At 33.5% G+C, this 5,355-nt stretch overlaps 1 pseudogene; it reads left to right on the top strand.

Moving 5' to 3' along the window:
• The first annotated feature begins 3,706 nt into the window (after window positions 1–3,706).
• On the top strand, window positions 3,707–4,145 carry LOC116094828 (annotated as a pseudogene).
• Window positions 4,146–5,355: the final 1,210 nt, after the last annotated feature.

Below are 5,355 nucleotides of genomic sequence, written 5' to 3'. Positions count from 1 at the left end.
GATTTATGGCTTAAATCAGCTTACCTTATTATTTTTTTTCAAAAAGCCATTTAGCTACAAAAGATTCAAGCAGCTTCCAGATTACCAAACAGTGTGTGTTCTTTTAGTTATATAGCTTACATATTTCCATTGATGGGGGAGAAGGAAGAAATTGTCTCGGAGGTGCATCCAGCTAACCCCAGATTACAAAGTATGCTACCTAAGACTTTGTAATTCATCCCTTTTATTCTTTTTGTTTGTATTCTTTATATTCACAAATGAAACTTAACTCTGTTAAGTTTAGCAGGGAAAGAGTAATTTACTTTCAAACAGCTTCATGGTTTCTGGTCATTTTCTTAATTCACTGCACTGTCTCAAAGTGCAATTTTAGTGTTAATTATATTCTAATAATAAAAATAAGATACAAGGTATGTGAATATATCCATGTGATTATAAGTGGTACCAGTAAAGCAGTCTATATGAACACTTGCTTTTTCTCTTTTAAATGGTATGATTCATTCTTCATGCCCTGCTCTGTTGTCTCTAATCATTTATTTGTAGCTCTTTCTGCATTTAGCAAAATGGCTTTTTTTTTTTCCCAAGCCTGCATTACCTGGAAGGAACCAAAAGCTTTTCTAATAAAAAGATAGTATGTTAAGAAACAGTTTCTTTTTCTAACTGAAAGTATTAAAGTCAAATGAGAGGACTCTGTTCTGAGGGCTATCTCATGCACAGGACTGGCTGACTCACTTGAATTTCTCAGTGGGACACTGCGCTGAAATGCTATCACCACACTGAAATGCTAAGTTTGGAACCTATGAGAGATAAGAGACAGATTTCTCAACTAGACCAGACACAGTTGGTTCTGAATTACTCCTTACACAAATGAAGAAACCTGCAATGAATTAATGTTCACCCTCCTGGAATTTTGCTGTGCTGTGTATCTTCTATCTTCCTCTTACAATGGAGGCTACTGAAATAACCAACACAGTCCTCCAGTCAGGTTTCCTTAGCCTTTCTCCACTTCTGGAACCAAGTTCTTTAGTTTAGTCAGTTAACACATAGAATGAGGGACAAGTAGCACAGAAAACACCCCTTCTGTTATGTGATGCCCTTACACATAGTCAGTGTCACATGAGATTACACATTCAACACCAAGTATGCCAATCAACCAGTGAAGATATATACTTTTGATGAGGGATCATGTGACTTCTGCCTGGTGTGAGAATATAGAAAATTAGGAAAGGATGTATGTACATAATATTAATGAATATTAAATATTTTTGAAAAATAAATAAATGTTAGCTCAAGACTTATTACCAGTGATAATCAAAACATTAAATTAATGGAGCACATTTATAAAGTGAAATGTTTTCTTAACTGCGTATCTTGAGTGAATATTCTAGTGATGGTTTTCTTTGTCATTCTCTATTAATTCAGGTATCACTTGATAATAATTTCAGGAAATATAAGTGTACACGATCTCTTTGCAACCAAATTGTACATATGCTTTTCTGTCTTCATATGTAGAAGAGATGTTAGGGTTAGATCCAATATTTGAGAACATAGGTACATGAAATGCATTCTACTTTGAAGGCACACTATTCAAACTAGAGAAATAGTGTCTCTTCATAGCAGATGCTTGCTATTCCTTCCAAATCCAGCAATCTCTGATTGAGGCCCATTAAAACCTATCACTGTCTGTCACCTTGGAGTGTAGCATCATACAATCAGGACACAATGATGCCAGATGTACTTTGACTCCTGAATAGTCTGTATAATTAGATTTGGCATGAATTACCACAAAACATCTCTTCTCATAATGACAAGGAGAACAAATCTGTTATTTTAATGAACCTCATTCTGAATTCTCAAATATTATAAGCATTGATAAAAATATAATTTGATTAGGTTAAACATACTCAGTTCAATCTTTTCAATGCATAGAATATCTTAAGCTACACTTACAAGTTAAATCAGAAAACTGAATACTTTAAAATGCTCTGGATCATGTTAAACCAAGAATTCATAAAACTTTCTTTCTACTTTAATGTTATAAAAACAATTACCCAAGAAGTCAACATAAAGTTGACATATTCCATTGGAATTTTTGAAAGAAAACTGAAAAAGACCAGAGACTTAAACAAAGATTTTGAACATTTTTGAGTAAATTTGAACCTTGCAATTCAGAAAACTATAAACACCTCATCATGATTATAAGTTTTCTATGAAAATAGCACATCAATAGGTTACTCTACTTAAGCACATGTGTTGCTTTATAAATAACTCCCAGAGTTTCACCGCTGTGATGTTATTTTCTCCAAAAGCAAACTTTCCTTGGATGTCTTTGTAGAAATTTGAGCACCATTGTTGATGCTGATTTTTCTTAAGCTGAAAAATATTACTGCTGAGTCTTAAACACACTGAGAATAGTGCCAAGAGGAACAACTTGCCCAGGATCTGTCTCATCAGGCTGAGCCCAGAACAGTGCCCAGAATCTTTAAAAAAAAAAAAAAACCTTAAAGGTCAGGACAACAGCAAGCTGCAGGGGTTAAAATTAACTTTCAATAAGCAAAAACATAGGCTTAAGTTTTACCAAAGTAATACTTTCTTCATTTGTAGCCATTTAGAAATTAAATGAATATCGATGACTTGATTAAAATAACAGACTTCAGATAGTGTTGTCTTACAGTAATAATGCTGTAGCATAATTTAAGAGCTGTTATGATCAATTTACACTTAAGAATTACTGGAAAACACTTCAGATTCTTCAAACCTAGGAAATAATTTCAGCTAAAAATGCACAGCAGTAAATGTATTGTGTACATAAGAGTGTAGTAAAATAGGTACGCAGTAATTGAAAGGAGACTTAAGTTGTTGTATAAAAAGTGAGAGTTTTATTTCCAGTCTCTAGAATGAGTAGCAATGTAGTCATTGTTTTGGTAGTTTTTGTCGTTACTCTTTATTTGGTTTTTCATCAACTAACAAAGGGCATAAAACATAATTAAAAACTACATATGTTAAATAAATATAAATACAATCAAGGTGTTTCTTTGTAAGTAATTGTTTCTCAACTGGGAGGGTACCTACAGGAAAGGAGAGAACTATTACATTAAAATAATCAGTTTATTTGAAAAATGAAACCACTAAGGTGATCTCAAATAGCTTCCTTACTGAAGGGAGTTGGAAGCATACCATCATGTAACCAATAGTGTGACTTTCTCACATGTCACAATTTTCAGTTGTTGTAATGAATGATTTATTTATTTCAAAAAGAGAACTAATATTTTTCCTATTTTATGCTCCCTGGTTTTGACTGTACTTTCCATGTCTATGGGTCATTTATACTATTTTTTTCCATTTGCATTTGTATCTGGGTTGCAATAGATGTTGTCCTCTGGCTTTGCCAGTGTCTTACTGACTATGATTTGATCACAAGCTATTCCCATTGTGAACTTTGAAGACATGAACTCAGTAGGCAGAAAAGCAGAAAGAAAAACAAATGAAGGAAGCTATAATAAAGATAATTTTAAAGACCACATATGATTATATATTTTTCAACTGGACTATATTACTAGAAGCTAAAATTAATTTCCTAAAAATATATTAAAATTAATAGCAATAAATGTTAAATGCTGATAATCTTTAATGTGTAATTGAATTAATATAGATGTATGTGCACCACACAGCATATATTTACTACATATTAAAAGTTATCTTAGACGCTGCCTTTTCTGAGCAACCGCCAAGATGGCTGAAGTGGAGCAGAAGAAGAAGCGGACCTTCCGCAAGTTCACCTACCGTGGCGTCGACCTTGACCAGCTGCTCGACATGTCCTATGAGCAGCTGATGCAGTTGTACAGCGCCCGTCAGAGGCAGCGCCTGAACCATGGCCTGCTGCTCAAGCGCCTGAGAAAGGCCAAGAAGGAGGCGCCACCCATGGAGAAGCCCGAGGTGGTGAAAGCACCTGAGGCACATGATCATTCTCCCTGAGATGGTCGGCAGCATGGTGGGTGTGTACAATGGCAAGACCTTCAGCCAGGTGGAGATCAAACCAGATGATCGGCCACTACCTGGGGGAGTTCTCCATCACCTACAAGCCGGTGAAGCATGGCTGCTCTGGTATCGGTGCTACCCACTCCTCCCGATTCATCCCCCTCAAGTAGCCGAGGCCAATAAAGACTTGGTTTTTTGGTCAAAAAAAAAAAAAAAGTTAGTATCTAAAATCATGTGAAAACCTAAACTTGACACCATAGATATCTTTAGTTATTTTGTGTGTTCTGCATAATATATGCTTTTCTCATTCATTTAGTAACTAAGGTATCACAACCAGTAGTTTGCTGAAAGACTTGAAAATTTAAATACAGAATGAAATGGTTACAAGTTTTATATTGTATTTGATACTAAAGCTTTTAAACTGCAACTTAAATGATTTCACATGAAGTACTTCTTTTATCTTACTATTCTTTGTTTTACTGAAACCTAAAATTCCTATTCAGAAGAGTCCTGTCTCTAGAGCACAAATGAACATTGCTAGTCAATTGTTACCTTTTATCTTCTTGAAATAGACTTTCTTGACTGAAAAGTTTATTTTTCTCAGATTTTTATTTAAGATAGATTCTATTCTTAGTCATTATTAGAAAATAAATAATGTACTACTATCATTTAATCTTCCTGTAAATATTTAAGAAGAGGTTGTTGGTAGTGTCAGTGGAGAGTAAAAATTTTCTATATGTATTCAAAGGAAGGCCCCTTTATATTTATTATTTATATTTATTTATTGAGTTTTACATGCTTGGATGTTTGGTCTGCATACATGTCTGTGTATCACATGTATATTTGGTGCCCTTAAGGATCAGAAGAAAGTCAAGCATCTCCATGAACTAATGTTATAGATGGTTGTGATTTTCTATGTGGATACTGAGAATAGAACCAATGTCCTTTGTAAGACCAAGTTCCCTAAATGATGAGCCATCTCTCAATCTTCAGTGTCTTTTTTAAGAGTATAAGTAATCAAAATAAAAATATTGAGTTGGATTTTTCTAGATTAAACTAGCATAAAACTTTGAAAATTTATTACATTTACTAAATTAATTTATTGGACCATGTTATTGTGGAAGAGTTTTAAAAACAGAATAACAATTAAAAAAGTATTTTTAAAGCATAGCTCTTAATTCTTCTTAGTCTTATCATCAATTTTATCAACAAATAACTCCTAACTTATTATTACTACAGCTAATACAAATTTCACTTATACATTATATGTTCTCAGAAATTACATACAGAAAGAAACATTAAAAATAAAAGATTTGTTGAACTTTGATGTCAAAATATGTATGTGTCCCTGCTTTAAAAGAACCACATTATAGAATAGAA

Source organism: Mastomys coucha, unplaced genomic scaffold (genome assembly GCF_008632895.1).
Source record: "Mastomys coucha isolate ucsf_1 unplaced genomic scaffold, UCSF_Mcou_1 pScaffold17, whole genome shotgun sequence".
Lineage (NCBI taxonomy): Eukaryota > Metazoa > Chordata > Mammalia > Rodentia > Muridae > Mastomys > Mastomys coucha.
The sequence above is the reverse complement of the archived record's forward strand: the minus strand, read 5'-3'. Positions and strand labels throughout refer to the sequence as shown.